Here is a 27,153-nt window from a genome sequence, read left to right on the forward strand (position 1 = left end):
TGGACATCGTTATATAGTCTTAGTCTAGTCTCCCTGATCAAGAATATATATATTTTATATAGTCGAAAATCGATATTTCGATGTGTTACAAACGGAATGACAAACTTATTATACTCGTACCCCCATCATCATTCTATTAAATTATTTAAAACATTTAATACCAATAACGTTTGAATATTTCTACATTGCAAATAATGTGCGGTTAATACCAGATAACCCTGCATGGTACCGCAGCAAAAAAAATGTGTAGTTATAATCCTTGGTGGTTTGTATGGTGGCTGTAGTTTCTTGCACAAAAGTTGAAATCCTTTTTTCTGTGGTAGCTGTAATGGAAAATTGTTCTTAACTGCAATAAGCATTGGGACATCCATCATCGTTTTGAATTCGTCAGCTGCAATAATGAAATATTTTAGAGATTTTTGAATAACAAGAAATTTTCTACCATACCTGAAAACGCTGTGACAGTTTGCAGGCATTTATCTGTTGGGCCAATGAAAGCAGTTTGAGTCTCAGTAGAAGAAGGTTTCTTGAATTCAATTTTATAAATAAAGAGATTTGTTGTGCTTCTGAGAATTTGACTATTGCGACTATCATAATGGCAATGACTATGAATGATAAGTGTGGTCCATCGAGTTATGCTCGTGAGAATATTTCTCTTTATCAACTTCGTAGATATTATGTATTCCATCCAACCAACTAGGCGGATTTACGCACGTGCTTAATTCAACGTAGGAAGGAACTTCGTCTAAATATTTTTGGGATATTCCGAGTACCCATGTTTTTCCCATGGTGTTTGCACCTTTCGGCTAAGGTAAAAATAATAACTTAAATTAAATCATTATTAGATTTGGTTCAGTTTAGCCATGTTAATTGTGTGTCTTAGGCTAATAGACGAACTTTTAACCCTTCGTTGCATGACATTGCATACATGCAATGTTAGTTTCTTGCCTGTCTAGCTCCTATTCTTTTACATATTTTAACATAATTTTTTTTGTTATTCACATTTTGGAAGCCGTAGATTAAATTTTATAAAGATTTTGTCCAGTATCGTAACAATTTCATTTAAATAAAGCGAAATTAAAATAGCATTTTGAGTACCTCGAAAATTTAACTTATTTGTTTTAATGTTATGAAACTTTCTTAACATTTTTTTAAATGTAAATATAAAATGAAAAGTTTACTCTATTCTAAACGCTACGTATATAGTTTTATAATACAAATTATATTTACAAGTGCTCTACAATGAATGATATCATATCTGCAATTTCATGCGTTTGAGCCGATATGAACTGTCATTGCATATATGCCATATAATTGCATATGTGCAATGTCATGCATTCAATCAATTTTTGTTACTACTAGGACACTTAACGACGAATATGAATATAAAGACGAGTATTTTGATGATGATAGAGATTTGAACACCGAGTTTGATATAAATCGAGGTCGTAGAAGAAGATTCGATTTGATCCTTGCCCTACATCGTTGGAGAATCGTATAACATACAAGCTGCTGGGTTGTAATTGTTACACGTATATCATCGTGATAGATAGGTTAAATGGGTTCAACATGTTTTTGCGGTGGTCTATCCCCTGTCAATATATTGGTGACAATTTTAGGTGTTTAAAAGCTTCCTCATGGTGGAAGACCGTTCGAACTCGGAACTATAGAGCTTAATATTGAATCGAACTACACTCAGTGATAAACAGAAGGTCAATATTGTGGTATCATAATTAACTGAAAAGTCGCCATTATACCTACCCTAAGTAAAAACGAGGGTCCAGATTTCCGTGTATCATATAAGCTGGTATATAACAAAACCAGTTTTCAGCATGTGGTACGCTCCAACTTCTTTGTTCCATCATCCGATTCATAAGCGTAGAATTTGACATAAATAGAGTTCCAAAGTCTCTTTTTCGACTGCATACACAAACATCCGCTGCTCTTACTCGGCACAGATGTGCCTCCAACTCTAGGTATCAGGTAATGATTGCTATGACGTTTCTGTTCCTCTTTTCTTTAAGCATGGTAGTTCTCCAGTGTTTTTCTTGTTTGGGTCACTCCCCTCCGACCATTGCACTGTTCTACGTGGAACAGTGCAATGGTAAACGGCAAACGGTCTCGCATCTATGGGATTGCGTTCTCCAAGTTCACATCCCTTTGTGTTAAATGCAAAACTGGGGAATTCTGTGCATCAAAAAAGGCAGAAATTATTTAGAATCCCAAGAGTTTGACTTTTAATATTGCACCCCGAGAAGGAATGTGATCACCTCAAACATGTTTCTGAAGTAAAATGTTAGTTTTCGATGGGGAACATGTAACATGTTTGACGCAACCATGCTATCTGATTTTGGCAAACATTTTATGTTTGGCGAGAAAACAAATTTTTTTTAAGTAAAAATGTTCCATTTTCCCCATTCAGCAATAAATTTTTTTTTAAATTTTTCCTCTACCTGTGATATATAGAGATAACAAAGTGGACTAAAGAAATTGATTATCTGCATGAAATTGCACATATGCAATGTTACGTAACTTTTGCTTCAGTGATCAGAATCGAACGAAAATTGGTTTACGGTATCATAACTCCATATACAACAATTCTAACATACTAAATAATTTTTATCCTTGCTCAAATTAAATCATGCAACGAAGGGTTAACGAAGAGACGTATTCTTAACGGGTTGCTGTCGCGGAGCTGTCGTGATGCGGAGGAAAAGAAATCAATTAAACACCTCTTGTGTGAGTGTCTTGCATTTTGTGTAAGGCGTAAGCGAATTTTAGGGTCATATAGCTTTAGATTACTAGAGGACTTGTAAATTGTTAACATACGCAGTCTGCTAATGTATATGTAACAATCAGGTTAGTTCAACAGAAGGAATTAATCGAATGGGTTTAACGGTAAGAACTATCCAGCAAACTAAGCGCCGCCAAAAAGTAGTGAAATGTTCATTTTCGATTCCGGAAGTGATGCAAAATTTAAGCAGAAGCGATTATGCACCACTTCCGGATTCAAAAAGAACATTTTGACCACTGTTTTGACGACGCTCTTTTACTGGGTAATTACGGACGAATATGGACCAATTTTTGCATGGTTATTAGAGACCACATACTAACACAACGTAACAAATTTCAACTGGATCGGATGATATTTGATACGCTAAGAGGCTCCGCAAGCCAAATCTGGGGGCCGGTTTATATGGGGGCTACACGTAAAAGTTGTCCAATATGACCCATATGAAATACCATTCAACCTACATCAATAAAAACTACTTGTGCCAAGTTTCACGATAGCTAATTTCGTTCGGAAGTTAGCGTGATTTCATCAGACGGACGGACGGACAAGGCTAGATTGACTCAGAATTTCATCACGACCCAGAATATACTTTATATTTTGATGTGTTACAAACGGAATGACAAAGTTAATATACACCTCATCCATGGAGGGTATAAAAAGGTAACTTTTGGGTAGAAAAAATATTTAGCCTTTTTTTGCTTCCCAGCAAACAAAGAGCATCCAAAAAAGTAGTATGGATCCCCAATTTGTGATCCGGAAGTAGTGCAAAGTTGAATCATCTCCAATGAATTTTACATGGGCTTGTCATAGGACGGAAGTACTCCATTTTTGGATCTTTTGCATGGATTTAGAAGTTCTGCCTTGGAAGTTCATTTGGATGAAGAATTTGTGATCCGGAAGTAGTGCAAACTTGAATCATCTCCAATGAATTTTACATGGGCTTGTCAAAAGACGGAAGAACTCCATGTTTGGATCGTTTGCATTGCTTTAGAAGTTGTGCCTTGGAGGTTCATTTGGATGAAGAAATTAAAAAAAAAAAAAAACAAAAAACTAAATTTTTTTCCAATTTCATTTTTTATTTTTATCGGTATTTTTTTACACTTTTATTTTCTTTACACCTTAGCACACTCAGCCACAAATGCTATTGAACACGATGCAACAAAATGTCTATTCAAATGTTTGTGATATGAACCTAATATGATACCATGGTATGAAATTCTAACTACTTCCTGAGACGTTTTTATACCCTAAACCACATAGTGGTCAGGGTATAATAAGTTTTATCGGCCAAAAAATGTGCCTAACAGAAATATTGATTTTAGACCCCATAAAATATATACCGATCGACTCAGAATTACTTCCTGAGTCGATCTAGCGCTTGGTGTCCGTCCGTCTGTCCATGTATTTGTTGATGAAATTTTGTACAGGGTGTTTTTTTGGGCACAAGGACGAACACCATTGAATTTGGAAGAAATCGGATCAAATTGAGATATAGCTTCCATATATATGTATCGTCCGATTTCGACAAATGGGGTCACGTTGCGCGTTTTTTCAAACGGATCGTCACCAAATTTGGTAGAAGGTAATCTTTTCCATCGCCCTTCAAGTCTGCAAAATTTCATCGAAATCGGTTCAGATTTAGATATAGCTCCCATATATATGTATAGCCCGATTTTCTCAAATTTGACCATAGAACCCTTATTTATTAACCGATCTTACTAAAAGTTGGCTAGGTCCAGTCCTCTATAGTACTAACTATATGTGCAAAATCGGTTCAGATGTAGATATAGCTCCCATATATGTATCACCCGATTTTGAAAAATTCGCCCCTAATAATCTTATGTTTGACCATACAGGCCTCATTTCTTAACTGATCATACTCAAATCTTGCACAAGGTACCTTTTGTGGTATTAATCAAACCCGAAAAATATTATGCAAATTGGTTCAGATTTAGATATAGCTTCCATATATATGCATCGCTCGATTTTCTCAAATTTGGACATAGTACTCTTATTTATTAACCAATGTTACTCAAATTTTAAATTTTGATGTACTAGCCGATCGTACTTATACGTACTTGTAGCTCTTACATAAGAATATTGCTCGATTTTTACAAATTTGTATTTATTTCCCACACTAATTTAACGATTTTCTCTTTTTTAATAATGGGCTCAATATTAGTGGCATACTAACTCCGTAGGTACAATATCAACACAGCCAGTGATGGCGGAAAAAGGATGTTTTCCCCAGGGATCCGGAGCGGTCCATTTTTTTCGCTCAGCTCCGCTCCCGCTACGGAGAAAAAAAAATCGCTCCGCTCCTCGCTCCGCTCCGAGAAAAAAAAATCGCTCCGCTCCGCTCCTCTTCGAGAAAATTATAGTACAAACATTGTATTATTTGTTCAATTGAGTTTTATTTTATTTAGAAAAATCGGGCGGTACATATATGGGAGCTATAGCTAAATCTGAACCGATTTCGATGATATTTTGCACATATAGTTAGTGCTATAGAAGATAACATTTCGCCAACTTTGAGTAAGATCGGTTGATAAATAAGGGTTTTATGACCTAATTTGACAAAATCGGGCGATACATATATATGGGACCTATATCTAAATCTGAACCGATTTCGATGAATTTTTCAGACTTAAAGGGTGATACAGAAGATTATTTTGTGCTAAATTTGACGACGATCGGTTAGTAAAAAAGTGCAACGTGACCCCATTTGTCGAAATCGGGCAATACATATATATGGGAGCTATATCTAAATTTGATCCGATTTCTTCCAAATTCAATAACGTTCGTCCTTGTGCCCAAAAAAACTCCCTGTACCAAATTTCATCAAAATCGGTTAATAATTGCGACCGAAATCGTGTGAACAACAAATACATGGACAGACGGACGGATGGACGGACGGACGCCAAGCGCTAGATCGACTCAGGAGGTGATTCTGAGTCGATCGGTATATATTTTATGGGGTCTAAAATCAATATTTCTTGTAGGCACATTTTTTGGCAGATCAAACTTATTATACCCTAACCACTATGTGGTTTAGGGTATAATGACTTTAAAACAATGTGTTGAAATATTTTATTAATTTTGAAGATTTTTTCAGAAATATTAAATCCATTTTGACTTCATTAAAACGAAATTTGCATTCATGTTAGGATACACATTTTTATGTCGAATCACTTAGCTATGAGGACAAACAGACTTCATTGAAAAGTTTAGAGACTTTTAGACAAGGAAAAACTTTTTTTCAGAGAAATACGTCTTCTATTCTAAGCAAAATTCGTATTCGTATTTTAAGCATGTGAAATATTTGGCCTCCCGACAATATTCTTTGCGGTGCACCATCTACTATTTAATATGTGATAGAAACCAAATTTATGAAAATGGACCAAATTCTGTTTGGTCTGACCATCGGACCAAATTTAAAAATTAGAAATCTTTTGGACCAATTTTGGTCCGATCGGACCAAAACGGCAACGCTGATTGGAATTGAAAGTCTATACACAGAGTAGAAGTAACTACTCTCCGAAAGTTTTTTTTTTGTTTTGCAACAGACGTAGAGAAGAGGTTTTGTTATATTTGTAATGTGTGTGTGTATGTTTATGTTTGCAACAACCTCCATCGACATCAGTCCGTGGTATACCTACGAATATTCTTACTCAGATCTAGTGTTACCTAATTTCGCTTTTTTCCCCTTTATTGTATAATAAATGTATATGCGCACATTTTTCAACCAAAATTGAAACTATCCATAATTTTAATTAAATTTTCGAGTACTAATATCAGAAATAAGAGAATGCTAGGATATAGTACAATAGTAAAGCAAATATGAATGTCCTTACACTGAAAAAAAGCATGCCCGGTTCCAAAGATTTTGTCTTTACTTTAACAGTTTGGGTATTAATTCCGAGCCAAAGAAGCGGAGAATACAAGTAAGGATACTTTAAAAACGTAATTCTCTTTTAAATTTGGGGGTTATGTACTTGCTTCTAGGAAGCAAATGTTAATTTTTCATTTTTTTAGATTTTTTTCGTCAGTTGTTATCAAAATCCTTTAAAAACGAGTTAACGAGTTATTTTTTTTCCATATTAAGGCTCGACTTCCAGTAGAAATTATGCTATGTTTCAAGTAAAAAGCGTCTTTAAAATAAAGTGTTGAAAAACATGTCTTATTTTTTAACGATTTTTTGCTTTGTAGGCAAGATGCAAAAAGAAAACAAATTTAAAGACAATTTTATTAATTTTAAAGAATTTTTCTTAATTATTAAAGTCACGTTGACCTTACCTCAAAAATTTTATCTTTCATGTTATGATACACATTTTTAAGTAAAATCACTTAATTGTAAGGACAGTACAACTTCATTCAAAAGTTTATTGCCTTTTGGACAAGAAAAAAAACTTTATTTTAGAGAAATGCGTCTTACATGTTAAGCAAAATTTGCATTCTTATTCTAAGGACATGGAATCTTTGACTTCACGACAATATTTTTTTCAGTGTAGAAAACTAAAAAATTAAATATAAATAAGATCGTTTAATTGCATTTATTTGACGTTCATTACAACCATCTTTGTAGTAATACGGGATGAAATTGATCGAAAGTACTGTTGTTACTTTTACAACACATACTAGAGATATATTTTGACATTTGCCGTTTTTGAAAACAATTACTAAAAAAACACGTTGTGTTTTCCCCAATGTACGTACGTACAAAAATACATATCGTACATTTTAAACGTTTGCTCACACTACGCTAAGTACTAGCTAAATTTGAAATTAACTACACAGTGTAATTTCAAAGTTACACATTTCATTCAAGTAATATTTTATTCGGAGCGGAGCGGTTTTTCATTTGGAAACCGCTCCGCTCCCCCTCCGCTCCGGATTTTAGAAATGCCGCTCCCCCTCCGCTCCCGCTCCGGGTAAAAAAGGGCTTGCTCTGCTCCGCTCCACGCTCCGCTCCGGATCCCTGCCCTCCACCATGGATTGCGTAGAAACTTCTACTAAAGACGGTCATCCACAATTCAATTACTTGGGTTGCGGCCGATGGCAAGGCATCTTTAAACTTCTTAACATCATCTTCTAAATTGTAAGTTAGTCCATGCGGGATATATAGTAGACAAAAGAAAGGTCGATTAAATACATATATATTCAGTTCTTGACCGGTATATATAGGGAAGAAATAATTACAAACCGATGTTAACTTTCGTGCGGTAATTATAGAGCCAGAATTGAAATATGGGGGTCGCTTTATATGGGGGCTATATACAATTATGAACACGTGTCTACCAAAAATGGGAGATGTTTTACTGTTTGTTTGATTGGTAGAATTGTTGCTGTTTTGGAAGATTTTGCAAAAATATTTCTCTCTAACTATGAAATGCTTCATAAATTTTCTATAGAACATTTTGACAAATTTTTCCACATAAATAAAATTCTGACAAAATTTTCTATAGAAATAAAATTTTGACAAAATTTCCTATAGAAATACATTTTTTGTTTGTTTTGCTATTGTTGGTTTTGTTCTTTAATCATTGTTGTTGTTGTTTTTTTTTTTTTTTTTTTTGATTTCAGCTTAAAACCATGCATTGACTAAACTACAAGTGTAGCTTAAGCAACAGAGGAAAAGAATGTTTGTCAAATTTATTTGGGCAAAGCCCTATAGACTGTAAGATGGTTGGATGGACGCACGTTTCGGAATTACCACATTCCTCATCAGCATCCTCTACTTGCAGCAAAAACTATCAACCAATTATCAGAGTAAATTCAGGCAGTTCATTAAACCCAACAATGAACCACACTTGAACCTTCCGAAAATAGGTTTTACATGATAGCCGGCTTATGCCGAAATAAATTCGTACAAACATATCTCTTTTCCTTTGCCACCGTCAAATCATCGATTTGAGTTTTCTTTTCCTGAGAATTCTTTTCCTCTGTTGGTTAAGCTACACTTGCAGTTAAGTCGAGTTAAACGAAATAAATTTTTGACAAAATTTTGTATAGAAATTATATTTTGACAAAATTTCCTAAAGATACTCAGAAAAAATTTTCACGAAAATTTTTCTAATTAAAATTTTAATTAAGATTTAAAAAATATTCAATTAAAAATTTAATTGAATCAACAAACTTTTTAATTGAAACAAAAATCAATCACAAAAATTAATAGAATCAATTAATTTTTTAACTGGATCAATTAATTTTTAATTGACCGTCAGTTAATTTTTTAATCGATACTATCATTTCTGTGATTGAAGACATTCCAATTAAAAAATTAATTGGATCAATTAATTTCGTGATTGAATGAGAAAATTTTTTTTGTGTGTATAAAATGTTGACAAAATTTTTTATAGAATTAACATTTTGACAAAATTTTCTATAGAAGTATAAAATTTTGACAAAATTTTGACAATACAATTTTGGTAGATTATTTTTGGCTCGAGTGACAATCGTGATTTTTTTTTGTGATTGGGGATCGGTTTATTTGGGGGCTATATATAATATAGATCGATACGGACCAATTTTGGCGTGGTTGTTATTGGCCATACACTATTGAAATGTACCAAATTTCAACCGGATCGGATGAATTTTGCTCCTTCAAGAGGCTCCGGAGGTCAAATCTGGGGGATCGGTTTATATGGGGGCTATATATAATTATAAACCGATATGGACCTATTTTTGCATGGTTATTAGAGACCATATACTAACACCACGTACTAAGTTTCAACAGGATCGGATGAATTTTGCTCCTCCAAACGCTTCCGGAGGTCAAACCTGGGGATCGGTTTATATAAGGGCTATATATAATTATGGACCGATATGGACTAATTCTGGCATGGTTGTTAGAGACCATATACTAACACCACATACCAAATTTCCAACCAGATCGGATAAAATTTGCTTCTCTTAGAGGCTCCGCAAGCCAAACCTGGGGATCGGTTTATATGGGGGCTATATATAATTATGGACCGATGTGGACCGATTAGAGACTATATAACAACACCATGTTTCAAATTTCATCCGGATCGGATGAAATTTGCTTCTCTTAGAGGCTCCGCAAGTCAAATCTGGGGATCGGTTTATATGGGGGCTATATATTGTTACGTTTTTATTTTGAGGCGTATTTAATTACCCGATAATTAAAACACAGTTCTTTTCAAATAACGACAATCTACAATTTATTGGTTTAACTGATTGGTTTCACTTATTTTCTCTACGATGTGTACTGTATAAACTTTAGCTTACGACTGACTTGACTGCTCTCTCCGCTAGGGGTTTATATACCGAGATATGACGATTTCGAATGTTCTCGCTAATTGGCCTACAATCTTCGAGATTAAGCTACTACCTTGTAGATGTCGCACGGCGACATTGCACATATTTATCGACTTATGTTCATTGTCTCGGTTATCTTGAACTTTCGATGGGGCGTTATTTTACAGGTGATATGGCACACATACTTTTAGGCTTATTCTTATCTTGGCTAGTGCATTCTGGTCATATTACTGATAATTATAACAGTAAAACAAAAGGTTTTACTTTTACAATGAACGATTGGAAAACTAAGAACACAAAAGATGTCTAGAAAAGTACTAGAAAATAAAGAAATGACTCTAACAAGTTATGACGTAATTTTATCGTTACAATTCGAAATTTAAATTAACGGAAACTAATTGAAATAAACTTAAATCTAGAAATATCAAATTCGTAACAATATAATAATGAACCAATGTGGATTAATTTTGGCATGGTTGTTAGATACCAAATACTAACCTCATGTACCAAATTTCAGCCGGATCGGATGAAATTTGCTTCTCTGTCAGGCTCCGCAAGCCAAATCTGGGGATCCATTTATATGCATACAAAAAACTTTTTTCTGATTCAATCACGAAATTAATTGATCCAATTAATTTTTAATTGAAATGTCTTCAATCACAGAAATGATAGTATCAATTAAAAAATTAATTGAAGGTCAATTAAAAAGTTAATTGATCCAATTAAAAAATTAATTGATATTATTATTTTTGTGATTGATTTTTGTTTCAATTAAAAAATTTGTTGAATCAATTAAATTTTTAATTGAATATTTTTTAAAACTCAATTAATATTGTAATTGGAAAAATTTTCGTGAAAATTTTTTGTGTGTGGGGGCTATAGGTAAAAATGAAACGATATGGTCCATTTGCAATACCATCCGACCTACATCAATAACAACTACTTGTGCCAAGTTTCAAGTCGATAGCTTGTTTCGTTCGGGAGTTAGCGTGATTTTAACAGACGGACGGACGGACATGCTTAGATCGACTCAGAATTTCACCACTACCCAGAATGTATATACTTTATGGGGTCTGAGAGCAATATTTCGATGTGTTACAAACGGAATGAAAAATTTAATATACCCCCCATCCTATGGTGGAGGGTACAATTAGAGCTTTTAACATTAGATTTATTTCGGTAGTGAAAGGGTTAAATCAATGAATTAATCAACTTTATTTAACTATAGTTTCTGTTATTAATAACAGCAACACAAAAATAATTAATGGAAAAAGAGATTGATATACACAATTTCATTTCACCGATGAGTTCTTTAATTATTAAGTAAATGTAAATGGAACAGTCTGGTTGGTTCAGCAGAAGAAAGTAATCGAGTATGTTCAGCGGTTTAACGTCGAAGTGCCCATATGTAATAGGTACTTATATTTAATGTGGTATCACCACGGACTGAATGACTTAAGTGAACTGTAGATAAATTGGCCTGCCTCTTTAACCTAAGCTAATTTCATGTCATTTTGCTGACAATATATTTCAATAATATACCGCAAAACAATCTGTTTAATTGTTTGCAAATAATAATTGCCACTCTGCAAACTTCAAGTGTGGTGGCTTATTTCAATGTATTTTATATGTAGTTTTAATAAATGAATGCCTTTTTCCCGCTATATAACTTTGGTTTTATTAAATTTCAACAATTAAGACAAGAGAGGGAGAGCAAAAAATTCTTGTTTCCCAGATATAGAAAATACCATTTCGGAAAGTTCTTACTGCTACGCGTGAATCAAAATGTGAATCAGACAATCCAATGGTGAGAATTTAATCCAGTGTTGTTTATTGGCACACGAGATTCCAATTAACTCTTGGTGTTGTTTTTTGGTGTTAGCGCTAGTTCATTGAAATGCTTGTGCAAATTAAAATGCATGTCCAAGGATAAATGCTAATGCTATTCTCTTAGCAGACTTGTTAATGGTTCCCATTTCATTATTGTTGGTTTTGTTTTTTGTTCTCCCTAAATAAAATGAAATATATAGACAGAGAACACTTTAGGTTTTTATTTGGTGTGGACATGCAAAACAGATTATTTTTTTTGCCTTTTTCGATTGAAGTTCAGTTTTACATTGAAAGGTTAATAATTTTAAATAAGTTTTATTTTTTTTTGTTCTCCATGGTCAGGGAACACATATGATTATCTTGTTCATCTCAAATGTTTTCATAAACTTCTCTAGCACTACCCTATCGGTACCCCGGTTGCCATAGGTGGTAGAATTCTACCAAAAGTTGTAGATTTTTTTACTGTTTGGTAGAAATCTTGTGGTTTTGGTAGATGTTGCAAAATGTTCCTCCCCAACTAAGAGTAGAAATATTCCAGAAATAAAATTTTCACAACATTTTCTATAGAAATAAAATTTTGACACAATTTTCTATAGAAGTAATTTTTTTTAGAAATTTTTGTCAAAATTTTATTTGTAATAGTAAATTTTTTTGATAAAATTTACTATTAGAAATAAAATTTTGATTTCTGTCGAAAATTTTGTAAATTTTTTTAACAAATTTTATTTATTGTTGTTGTTTTGTTTATTTCAGCCAACCAACAGAGGAAAAGAATGTTTGTCAATTTTATTTGGGCAAAGCCCTATAGACAGCAAGATGGTTGGATGGACGCACGTTTCGGAATTACCACATTCCTCATCAGCAACCTCTACTTGCACCAACAATAACAAAACAAAACGAACAAATTTTATTTCTATAGAAAATTTTGTCAAAATGTTTACTACTAGAGAAAATTTTGTCAAAATTTTCTCTAGAAATAAAATTTTATTTGTTGTTTTGATCTCAGCTTAAAAACCATTGCGTTGACTAAACTACGAGTACAAGTTATGAGTTAGCTTAACCAACAGAGGAATACAATGTTTATCAAATTTATTTGGGCAACGCCCTATAGACTACAAGATGGTTGGATGGACCCACTTGAATCTTCCGAAAAAAGGTTTATGATACGATTTGAGAATCTTAGGAACTCAGTTATAGCACACTTCACCAATTTTAAGAAAATATGAACTATTTTTATATTTAGTAAAATTTTGTACTACATTTGTATAAAACTTGTTCTTACATTTGGAAAAAAATTAAACTAAAATCAACTAATTTTCATGAACTATTTGGTAGTTTTTTGGTAAAATTTTCTTCAAAGCTTGGTAGATTTTTTTTGGCTCATGTGGCAACCGTGATCGGCACCCAGCTAGGTTAGGTAAGGTTAGGTTAAAGTGGCAGCCCGATTAAATTTCAGGCTCACTTAGACTATTCAGTCCATTGTGATACCACATTTAACTAAAAGTACCTATTACATATGGGCACTACCAGCTAAAAATTTGGAAGCTCTGCTAAAGGCACAATTTTAAAAGCACTTCCAAAGATGTTCTTCATTGTAACTTCATACAAAGTTTTTTAATCCAATATTTTAAAATCTTTTTTCATATTTGTATACCCACCACAATAGAATGGTATGGACCGATTTCCCGATTTTGCCTCTTGGCCGTCTAGAAATTGTATTTTCTATCGGATTTGCCTGCAATTGAAAATCTAGAGGTATTTTAAGACGACAAATTGGTGTGCCGAAAATGGAGGGTATGGGTCCATGTTTTGGTATAGCCCCCATATAGACCGATCTTCCGATTTTACTTCTTGGGCGTCTAGAAATTGTATTTACAATCCGATTTGCCTGAAATTGAAAATCAAGAGGTATTTTAGGACCAAAAATTGGTGTGTTAAAGATGGTCCATGTTTTGGTATAGCCCCCTTATATAGACCGATTTCCCGATTTTACTTCTTGGGCTTCTAGAATCCGCAGTTTTTTATCTAATTTGCCAGAAATTGGAAATCTAGAGGTATTTTAGGACCATAAAGAGATGTGTAGAAAATGGTATATAGACCTACCTCACGAATTTACTTCTTGGGCTGCTAGAATCTGTAGTTTTTATCCGATGTGCCAATTAAACTTTATTTTAGTTCATGGAATTATTATGGTTGGATAATTTTTCAGGTACTCTAATAATTTTTTGCGTACGTTAGTTAAATAAACTAAAAAAACGGAGAAAAATTATACAAAAACAAGTATATCGGCCGTAAGTTCGGCCAGGCCGAATCTTATGTACCCTCCACCATGGATAGCGTAGAAACTTCTACGAAAGACTGTCATCCACAATCGAATTACTTGGGTTGTGGTATCTTAAAACTTCTTAACATCGTTTTCTAAATTGTGAGTTAGTCCATACGTGGTATATATTAGACAAAAAAGGTATGTATAGGTAAATCTACAAATAATTACGAATCGCTATAGACTTTTGCACGGTACGTAGGGAGCCAGAATTGAAATATGGGTGTCGCTTATATGGGGGCTATATACAATTATGAACTTGATATGGACCAATTTTTGTGTGATTGGGGATCGATTTATCTGAGGGCTCTATATAACTATAGACTGATATGGACCTAGTTAGGCATGGTTGTTAACGGCCATATACTAGCACAATGAAGCAATAGGCTCCAAAACCAAATCTCGGGATCGATTTATATGGGGGCTATATATAATTATGGACTTATATGGACCACTTTTGGCATGGTTGTTCAATACCATATACTACCACCACGTACCAAATTTCAACTAGATCGGATGAATTTTGCTTCTCCAAAAGGCACCGGAGGTCAAATCTGCGGATCGCTTTATATGGGGGTTATATATAATTATGGACTGCTATGAAGCAATTCCTGCATGGTTGTTGGATACTATATACTAACATCACGTACCAAATTTGAACTGAATCAGATGAATTTTGCTCTTCCAAGGGGTTCCGGAGGTCAAATCTGGGGATCGGTTTATATGGGGGCTATATATAATTATGGACCGATTTCCACCAATTTTTGCATGGGTGTTTGAGGCCATATATCAACTGAATCAGATGAATTTTGGTCTGCCAAGAGGCTCCGGAGGTCAAATCTGGTGATCGGTTTATATGGGGGCTATATATAATTATGGACCGATGTGGACCGATTTTTGCATGCTTGTTAAATACCATATACTAACACCATGTACCAAATTTCAGCCAGATCGGATGAAATTTGCTTCTCTTAGAGGCTCCGCAAGTCGAATCTGGGGATCGGTTTATATGGGGGCTATATATAATTATGGACCGATGTGGACCAATTTTTGCATGGTTGTTAGAGACCATATACTTACACCATGTACCAAATTTCAGCCGGATCGGATGAAATTTGCTTCTTTTAGAGAGTCTGCAAACCAAATTTGGGGGTCCGTTTATATGGGGGCTATACGTAAAAGTGGACCGATGATGGGCCATTTGCAATACCATCCGACGTACATCAATAACAACTACTTGTGCCAAGTTTCAACTCGATAGCTTGTTTCGTTCGGAAGTTAGCGTGATTTCAACAGACGGACGGACGGACGGACATGCTCAGATCGACTCAGAATTTCACCACGACCCAGAATATATATATTTATGCGGTCTTAGAGCAATATTTCGATGTGTTACAAACGGAATGACAAAGTTAATATACCCCATCCTATGGTGGAGGGTATAATTACGTACAAAGATTTACTAAATTCGTATTTCTTACAAACTAGTTCACTATTTCTTTAAATTTGTAAAATGTACTACAAAAGCGCCCATCATGATCTTCGTATGTCACTAAAGACATTCTTGCAATTTTGAACTCCAATTTTTTCCATCATACTACAAAATTTTCTTTAACAAGTGAAAAAAATTATTTATGTCTAACAAATTTTCTTGAATTTGTCGAAAAATATTTACTTATTTTTATGATATCGGCATGATGATGCCAGCGTTTGTAAAATTTTAGTTAAAATTTTCTAAAAATATTCAAAATTTTCTAAAATTAACCAAAAGTTTTCTTACTGGTGGTTTCACTGGTTTTTCAGTGTGGTATTTTAGACCTCCAAAATCTGTATCGCATTTATTTTTACCGGTCCATTATGTAAGCCATCGATATAGACCGATTTCACTTCTTGAGGGTATAGCAGGCGCACTGGTTCATAAAAATTGCTTTAAACTGAAATTAAAATGTCCAGAAAACTCAAATAAAATTTCCACTAAAACTCAAACAAAATTGTTTCTTATAAATTCAGAATCTGACCTAGTCTTCATAGGTAGAATCTTAGAATTTATCTTCGGGAAGCGTAATGGTTGAACTGTTCTGCTCAAGAGAATATCTGTCATCAAATCCCCTGAAATTCGATATATTATCAAGTAACCCGCTACGGCGTAGACTTTTCAAAGTAAACTACTCGTATTATATTTGATTCATGATGGTTGGTAGTTAAGGTTCGGCCCGGCCTAACTTACTACTGTATGTACTTTTTTATACCCACCATCATAGAATGGTGATAGGGGTATAATAAGTTTGTCATTCGGTGTGTAGCACATCGAAATATCGATTTCCGACTATATAAAGTATATATATATATATATTCTAAGACGATATAAGCATGTCTGTTAGTCTGTTGTAATCAGGCTACAGCCTTCAGTAATGGCGCTATCGTCCTGAAATTTGGCACAGATTCGTTTTTTGTTTGCAGGCAGGTCAAGTTCGAAGATGGGCTATATCGGTCCAAGTTTTGATATAGTCCCCATATAAACCGACTTCCCGATTTGGGGTCTTGGGCTTATAAAAACCGTAGTTTATATCCAATTTGCCTGAAAATGAAAATCTAGAGCCATAAAAATGTGTGCCGAAAATGGTGCCCATCGTCCATGTTTTGGTATAGCCCCCATATAGACCGATCTTCCGATTTTGATTCTTGGGCTTCTAGAAACTGTATTTACCATCCAATTTGCCTGAAGTTTAAAATCTAGAGGTATTTTGGGACCATAAAGTGGTGTGTCGAAAATGGTCCATATCGGTCCATGTTTTGGTATAGCTGCCATATAGACCGATCTCCCGATTTTTATACCCTCCACCATAGGATGGGGGTATATTAACTTTGTCATTCCGTTTGTAACACATAGAAATATTGTTCTAAGACCCCACAAAGTATATATATTCTGGGTCGTGGTGAAATTCTGAGTCGATCTGAGCATGTCCGTCCGTCCGTCCGTCAGTTGAAATCACGCTAACTCCGAACGAAACAAGTTATCGCCTTGAAACTTTGCACAAGTTGTTGTTATTGATGTAGGTCGAATGGTATTGCAAATGGGACATATCGGTCCATTTTTATGTATAGCCCCTATATAAACGGACACCCAAATTTGGCTTGCCGATCCTCTAAGAGCAGCAAATTTCATCCGATCCGGCTGAAATTTTGTACATTGTGTTAGTATATGGTCTGTAACAATCATGCAGAAATTGGTCCACATCGGTCCATAATTATATAATCATCTATATCTATAATCATATATAGCCGCCATATAAACCGATCCCCAGATTTGGTTTTGGATCCACATAGAGGAGCAAATTTCATCCGAGTCAGTTGAAATTTGGTACATTGTGCTATTGACAACCATGCATGCCGTTAACAACCATGCTAACTAGGTCAATATTGGTCTATAGTTATATATAGCCCTCAGATAAATAGATCCCCAATCACACAAAAATTGGTCCATATCAAGTTCATAATTGTATATAGCCACATATAAGCGACCCCCATATTTCAATTCTGGCTCTATACGTACCGTGCAAAAGTCCATATCGATTCGTAATTATTCGTAGACTTAACTATACATACCTTTTTTGTCGAATATATACCACGTTTGGACTAACTCACAACTTAGAAAGCGATGTTAAGAAGTTTTAAGATACCACAACCCAATTAATTCGATTGTGGATGACAGTCTTTCGTAGAAGTTTCTACGCAATCCATGGTGGAGGGTACATAAGATTCGGCCTGGCCGAACTTACGGCCGTATATACTTGTATTTTGTTAAATCTCTATAGAAATAACATTTTGAAAAAAGTTTCTATAAACTAATTTTTTTGACAAATTTTTCTATAGAAATAAAATTTTGATAATAAATTCTATAGAAATAAATTTTTGAGAAAAAATTCCATAGAAATAACATTTTGAAAAAATTTTTATAGAAATAATATTTTGAAAAAAAATTCTATAGAAATACAATTTTAACAAAATTTTCTATAGAAATAAAAAGGTGACCAAATTTGCTACAAGAATAAAGTATTTCTATATTTTTATAGAATTATTTGTTTGGTAGATTTGTGGTAATCTTCAAATTTTGTTAAATTTTTTTGGCACGAGTGGTAACTGTTGTTACCACACATTGTTAAAGATCAAGCCTTGCCGGCTTCTACTTTCCTCCTCTAGAGCCACCAAAATGAAAAAATATTACAAATTGTGTTGAGTAAAACTATATATAGGGAATTTCCCCTACTTCTAGCAACACTGGCTGTAGTTGATATTGCACCTACGGAGTTAATATGCCCATTAGCGTAGCTAGACAATTTTCCTAGGGGGGGCTATAGCCCCCCTAGCTGAAAATTTATAGACTGAACTTTTAGGTTCAATTAATGTTTTATTTCATAAAAATGAATAACAATATAGGCATCAAAATAACTCGACAATTAATTTATAATAAAGCAACTAAAATTAGTTCCACACTTTTCCCAGCAAAAATATTGGGAGTTGTTCTAAAGGCACAACTTTAAAAGCACTTCCAAACATGTCCTCACAAAGAAGTTAATTATTTTAACTACACAGGAAGTTTTTTTATTTAATTTTTTTCATATTTTAATGCGTAATTTTCTGTTTTCTTTTAAAAAAGTAAGAATAAATAAAATGGTACAAATTATTCAAATTTTGCTACAAAAATGCTAAATTCATTATAGAAATTTTTATAGAATTTTTGAAAATATTCAAGGGAAAACGTTTCAAACAAGCGTTAGAATGCATTAAAAATCATAAAAATTATAAAAATTAATTATTTGGGAAAATATAACAAAATTTTTTAATTCACATTCAAAACACTGAATTTGGATCACAACTTAAGAAGTGATGCAAATTCATTGCAACGACTGTTGAAACGGTGGACATTCGTTCTATGACAATTTCATATTACATTCATCGCTTCTCCGCCAATTTTGCACCACTTCCGGACCCAAAAAGCCATTTTCACTTCTTTTTGGCTATGCTTTTTTGCAGCATTATTAAGATATTAATTTATGAAAGAATAGTATCAAATACTATTTTTTTTAATTAAATTGACTAAACCAGACTAAACAAAATAATAAAGGAGCTTTAGTTATTCAACTAAATCAAAAGTTCAACCACAGATTTATTTTATAAATATCAGATTTCAAACATTGCCATCGGCAACTGCTACCACAGCCAAAGTAATTCGATTGTGCATGAAAGTCTTTAGCGGAACTTGGTGCAGTTGTATATACTTGTTTAATTTTTAGAAAAATATAAAATCGTAAATAGGTTTTCAAATTCTGGGGGGGGGCTAAAATTTTTCTGGGGGGGTCTAAGCCCCCTCCCCAGAGGCCTTCCTACGCTTATGAATATGCCACTAATATTGAGCCCATTATTTAAAAAAGAGAAAATCGTTCAATTAGTGTGGGTAATAAATCCACATTTGTAAAAATCGAGCAATAATGTTAAGTAAGAGCTACAAGTACGTATAAATACGATCGGCCAGTACATCAAAATTTGAAATTTGAGTAACATTGGTTAATAAATAAGAGAACTACGGCCAAATTTGGGAAAATCGAGCGATGCATATATATGGAAGCTATATTTAAATCTGGACCAATTTGCATAATATTTTGTGGGTTTGATTAATACCATAAAAGGTTACCTTGTGCATGATTTGAGTATGATCAGTTAAGAAATGAGGCCTGTATGGTCAAACATAAGGTTATTAGGGGCGAATTTTTCAAAATCGGGTGATACATATATGGGAGCTATATCTACATCTGAATCGATTTCGATGAAATTTTGCACATATAGTAAGTGCTATAGAAGACTATATTTAGCCAAATTTGAGAAAGATCGGTTGATAAATAAGAGTTTTATGGCCAAATTTAGAAAAATCGGGCGGTACATATATATGGGAGCTATAGCTAAATCTGAACCGATTTCGATGATGTTTTGCACATATAGTTAGTGCTATAGAAGATTACAGTTAGCCAAATTTGAGTAAGATCGGTTGATAAATAAGGGTTTTATGGCCAAATTTTAAAAAAAAATCGGGCGGTACATATATATGGGAGCTATAGCTAAATCTGAACCGATTTCGGTGATTTTACGCAAATATAGTAAGTGCTATAGAAGACTACATTTAGCCAAATTTGAGTAAGATCGGTTGATAAATAAGAGTTTTGTGGCCAAATTTGGGAAAATCGGGCGATACATATATATGAGAGCTATATCTAAATCTGAAGCGATTCGGATGACATTTTGCAGACCTTTTGATCCGTTTGAAAAAAAAAGCGCAACGTGACCCCATTTGTCGAAATCGGGCGATACATATATATGGAAGCTATATCTAAATTTGATTTCTTCCAAATTCAATAGCGTTCGTCCTTGTGCCCAAAAAACTCCCTGTACCAAATTTCATCAAAATCGGTTAATAATTGCGACCGGAATCCTGTGAACAACAAATACATGGACGGACGAACACCAAGCGCTAGATCGACTCAGGAGGTGAATCTGAGTCGATCGGTATATATTTTATGGGGTCTAAAATCTATATTTCTGGTACACTGAAAAAAAAGCATGCCCGGTTCCAAAGATTTTGTCTTTACTTTAAAAATTTTGGTATTGATTCCGAGCCAAAGAAGCGGAGAATACAAGTAAGGAAACTTTTAAGACACAATTCTCTTTTAAATTTAGGTTTTGTGTTCTTGCTTCTAGGAAGCAAATTTTAATTTTTCGCTTTCTCAGCTTTTTTTTTCTTCATATGCTATCAAAGTCCTTTAAAAACGAGTTAACGACAACTTTATTTTCCAAATTAAGACTTGACTTCCAGTAGAAATTATGATATGTTTCAAGTAATAAACGTCTTTAAAATGAAGTGTCGAAAAATATGTCCTATATTTGAACGACTTTTTGCTTTGTAGTCAAGATGCAAAAAGGCAACAAATTTAAAGACAATTTCATTAAATGTAAAGAATTTTTCTGAGTTATTAAAGTCAAGTTGACCTTAGCCCAAAAATTTTTTCTTTCATGTTATGATACCCATTTTTAAGTGAAATCATTTAATTATAAGGATAATACGACTTCATTGAAAAGTTTATCGACTTTTGGACAAGGAAAAAAACTTTATGGTAGAGAATTGCATCTTCCGTGCTAAGCAAAATTTGCATTCGTATTTTAAAGACATGAACTCTTTGACCTCACGAAAATATTTTTTTCAGTGTAGGCACATCTTTTGGCACATCAAACTTATTATACCCTGACCACTATGTGGTTTAGGGTATAAAAATAAAAATATTTTTTAAAGTGTTTATAACATTTTGAACTACTTATCTCTCTCTTTAGAATCCACTTTTAATAGCTTTCTTTATTATCTTTTATTGCGAAAAAAAATTAGGAACGAACTTTTTAAATTTTTGCTGTCCTTGATTAAACGCAAATTCATGTATTTAGGTAAACATTGACAGTGTTTTGCTCATGAACAGGGTTGCCAAATTGTAAATTTACTTTCGATTTATACTATTCAAGATGTTCTAAAGTAATTTCAATTTGAACATCTAACAATTTTTCTACCCTGCGCTACACTGTGGAACAGGGTATTATAAGTTAGTGCATATGTTTGCGACACCCAGAAGGAGACGAGATAGACACATGGTGTCTTTGGCAATAATGCTCAGGGTGGGTCCCTGAGTCGATCTAGCCATGTTCGTCTGTCCGCCCGTCTGTCTGTGAACACATTTTTGTGATCAAAATCTGGGTCACAGTTTAAGTCCAATTGCCTTCAAATTTGGCAAAGTTCCTGTCTTGGATCATAATAGAACTCTATTGATTTTGGAAGAAATCGGTTCAGATTTAGATATAGCTTTCATATATATCTTTCATCCGATATGGACTTCTATGGCCCCAGAAGCCAGAGTTTTACCCTAATTTGTTTGAAATTTTTCACGAGGAGGACAATAAGTACATTAGTTAGGTGTGCCAAATTTGATTGAAATCGGTTCAGATTGAGATATAGCTCTCATATATATCTTTCGCCCGATATAGACTGCTATGGCCCTAGAAGCCAGAGTTTTAGCCCAATTTTGTTGAAATTTTGCACTATGAGTACAATTAGTATGTAGTCAAGTGTGCTAAATTTTATTGAAATCGGTTCAGATTTAGATATAGCTCCCATATATATCTTTCGCCCGATTTTCCGTCATATGACCACAGAGGGCAAAGGTAGTCCGATTTACGTGAAATTTTTAACAGGGAGTAGAATTAAAATACTAAGTATGCATGTCAAATTTGGTTAAAATCGGTTAAGATTTCTATATACCCAGCAAAAACTAGGTAACCACATCTCATTACAAGTTACATTACCAGGAGTAAAGCTGTCATTACACATTGCATTACTTTGCGGTGAGTTATAATGACTAACTTGTAATGGCAATAATAAATACTTCTCGGTAATTTTTGAATTGATATTCTCAAAATGTAATGCATTTGGCCGTTAATGACTTAATAAAATATAATAAATGACGGTGCCATTAGGTATAATTATTCACATAATTGAGCATTTACTTAAAAAAAAGCAAATTTCATCCGATCCGGCTGAAATTTGGTACATGGTGTTAGTGTATGGTATCTAATAACCATGCAAAAATTGGTCGAAATCGGCCCATATAAACCGATCTCCCGATTTGGCTTGCGGAGCCTCTAAGAGAAGCAAATTTCATTCGATCCGGCTGAAATTTGGTACATGGTGTTAGTATATGGTCTCTAATAACCATGCAAAATTTGGTCGAAATCGGTCCATAATTATATATAGCCCCCATATAAACCGGTTACCAGATTTGACCTTCGGAGCCTCTTGGAAGACCAAAATTCATCCGATTCGGTTGAAATTTGGTACGTGATGTTAGTATATGTTATCCAACAACCATGCGGGAATTGGTTCATATCAGTCCATAATTAGATATAGTCCCCATATAAACCGATCCCCAGATTTGACCTCCGGTGCCTTTTGGAGAAACAAAATTCATTCGATCTGGTTGAAATTTGGTACATGGTGGTAGTATATGATATTTAACAGCCATGCCGAAAGTGGTCCATATCAGTCCATAATCATATATAGCCTCGATCCCGAGATTTGGTTTTGGAGCCTCATGGAGGAGCAAATTGCATCCGAGTCAGATGAAATTTGGTACATTGTGCTAGTATATGGCCGTTAACAACCATGCCTAACTAGGTCCATATCGGTCTATAGTTATATATAGCCCTCAGATAAATCGATCCCCAATCACAAAAAATTGGTCCATATCAAGTTCATAATTGTATATAGCCCCCATATAAGCGACCCCCATATTTCAATTCTGGCTCTCCACCACGTATGGACTAATTCACAATTGAGAAAACGATGTTAAGAAGTTTTAAGATACCACAACCCAAGTAATTCGATTGTGGATGACAGTCTTTCGTAGAAGTTTCTACGCAATCCATGGTGGAGGGTACATAAGATTCGGCTTGGCCGAACTTACGGCCGTATATACTTGTTTATTTCTACAATATTCGTTTCTATTCATATTACAGCATTACTCGCCATATTTTGATCCATTGTAATCGGCTAGAGAAGTCAATATTTTCGAGATTTGGTTGCCTGAGACAATAAGTGGTTATTTTGCAAACTTTGGTATATCAACGAATAAGTGATTACATATTAGGTGAATATATGCTTTAAAAGCACTAATTATTTCATGGTCAAAGGTATGCCTGGGGAGAAGTACTTTCCTCCTAGGACATGCGTATGTAAATGTAATCCGGAGCGATGACAATTAATAAGTGGTTATTAATTTTTAAACAGGCTTACCTACAAGATTACCGGGTAATGAGAGTTTTTGCTGGGTAGCTTCCATATATATGTTTTTCCGATTTGGGCAAAAATGGCCAAAATACCCACATTTTCCTTATAAAATCGCCACTGCTTTTTGCCGCTGTTTTGCTGTTTCCGCCATACTTATATATTTAATCATCTGGTTGAAAGTTTATGTTGCATAGTGTTGTTGAATTTAACCACAATTCCATTCCTTTTGCAGTGCACATCCTTAAAGCATCCTGCCATTCCATTGTCTGATCTTAAAATCTTAACAATTGTTGAAAGTGGCAGTTTTATTGCGTTTGGGTGTATGTGCCTAAGAGTATGTGTGTGACTGTGTTAAGCAGTGGACGTGCAAGGAATTTTTAATGCTTCTAGAATATAAGACAAGTGAAGAAGACATTTATTGAAATGTAATTCTCCTTTAATTTCATTTCTTTTCACCCATATTTAATCCTTTGTAAATGCTGTAAATTCTCTTTTCTATTTGAACAATTTTTGCAATCACTTATTAAAATTGCTTCGTTCCATTTTCATGGTAAATCATGTCTTTATAATTTAAAACTTCCTAGAAATTAGAATCGACTATTATCTCAATCGGAAAATACCATAGAAAGTTGTAGGTGGAAATTTTGAAATAATTAACAATAGGCTTAGATTACATGCCAACTATCTAATTTATATTGTTCTTAACAAATATAACAATGAAGTGATTTAGATTTGACATGTGAACAATAGTCCATATATGCAAATGCTTCCAAAATGATGAAAAGATAAAATAGAAGAAGATGGGTTCTAAGAAATAGAGTGTTATAGTTGCTTAATTGAATCTTAAAACTAAAATGTCAGTAACTGCAAATGACAAAATTTTAAACAAATATGTAATGCGTAATATTCAACCAGACGGACTCTAATATACCCTCCATAATGGATTGCATTGAAACCCTAAGGGAAATGGATCACACACGGGACTGGGACAGGACTAGTCCCTGGTGTGCATGAACCAGTCCTAGTTCTGGTATAGACGTATGGAGTAAATTTACACTTTAGGTCACGCCTTGGACTCGTTCCTAAGTACAAGTCCTGGGTCATTTTAGTATTAGCACTCCATAGACAGGTCCTTATGAACCAGTCTCGGACAAACTCTGAGATATCTGTTTCAGTTTAGTTATCCGAATCGTACCAGAAATGAAAAACTTTTGAAAAATGTTGAACAATAGGTTATCCTGGTAATTCTACTTCACTAAATGTGTAGATCCAAAAAGATTTTTCTATTAAGCGAGTATTGTAATCATTAAATTATCACTATTTAAAAACTGCGACAAACTGGATCACCGGTACCAGTCTTGTGATAGCTCCGTCAGTGGCAATTTGCACCAATTTTCCGTAGGGAAGTTATACTAACGACAGTCACACTAGGAGAAACATACATACAAAGGTAAGTGAACAGAGGCACTACTCAAGTGGGAGTTCTATCACCTCTTCTTGGGAATATTGCTATAAACAACCTTTTGGTTTCCCTAGGAAAAGAATGGATAAAAGTGGTGGCATACGCAGATGCTGTGGCTCTAGCACTTAGGGAAATTCCGAATCTTGTTCAAATTTCGTACATCTGAATGTTTTACAAGGCCCTAAACCTTGCAAAATATCAGCCAACTCGGTTTAGATTAGATATGTTATAGCTCCAATATATATCTTGTAACGAGCCAGTTGCTCGTACATATTATTCCTACTTTTTATTTAAATGATTTATACGGATACCACACTTTTTTAATTGCTGTGAGCCATGGTATCCATTACAGCCGTAATCATTTTATTTATTTTGGATTTAATCAATTTATATAAATACCACATTTTTCCCCCTTTGTACTACTGTATCCATTTAGTCGCTGCGGGCCACGGTAACCATTGCAACCGTAGTCATTGACTGGCATGGAGTACAAGTAGTACAAAGGAAACATGTTTTCCATCATCAACATCGTTAAAGTTACATGTTGATAATTCTCATTGGGTTGATGACTCAACCTACTTAAGAATGTGGGTTTTCGTCGGCAGTGGGATGAATCAACCGAGGCTTGACGAACAGTAAAGCGAGTGGCAACGACCGCTGCCGAACTTCCGAAAGCAACAACCGATTCATCTTAACGCGGTTCGTCCGCTTACGCGATTCGTTCGCATCCGAACACAGTAGAGTAGAACTCCCGACTACTTGTCTCCTATCCTTTCCCTTTTCCCCCTCTCTATACTAACCCTTCCCCTAACGCGGTTCGTCCGCTTACGCGGTTCGTCCGCTTACGCGATTCGTTCGCTTACGCGGTTCGTCCGCTTACGCGGTTCGTCCGCTTACGCGATTCGTTCGCTTACGCGATTAGTTCGCTTACGCGGTTCGTCCGCTTACGCGATTCGTTCGCTTACGCAGTTCGGCTGCTTACGCGGTTCGTCCGCTTACGCGATTCGTTCGCTTACGCGATTAGTTCGCTTACGCGGTTCGTCCGCATCAACCAGTTGTATTCCCCTGTCCCTCTTTTCGTTACAGAAACCGGCGCGAGCTCCATCGGCCGTCACCATCATCATCCTCGTATACGAGCACCGCCGGCCCGACTCCACTGTCATCTTCGTGCACGAACACCACCATTAGCATCAACCCGACATCATCATTATCTCAGTACACGAACACCGTCGACCCGACCCCACCATCATCACCGAATCCGAACCAATCATCGTCGTCGGCCCGACACCATCGTCATCCCAGTACACGAACACTGTCGGCCCGACCCCACCGTCGTCACCTCACACGATCAACATCGGCACGACCCCACCGTCATCTTCGTGCCCGAACAACACCAGCCCGATACCACCGTCATCACCGCACACGATCAACGTCGGCCCAACATCATCGTCACTACCACACACGAACATCATTGGCTCGACCCCCACCGTCATCAACGTACACGAACACCGCCGGCCCGACACCATCGTCAACTTCGTATACGAACACCGTCTGCCCAATATCGTCACACCAGCCAATTCATCGGCCCT

The sequence above is a fragment of the Haematobia irritans genome, chromosome 5, assembly GCF_050003625.1.
Source record: "Haematobia irritans isolate KBUSLIRL chromosome 5, ASM5000362v1, whole genome shotgun sequence".
NCBI lineage: Eukaryota > Metazoa > Arthropoda > Insecta > Diptera > Muscidae > Haematobia > Haematobia irritans.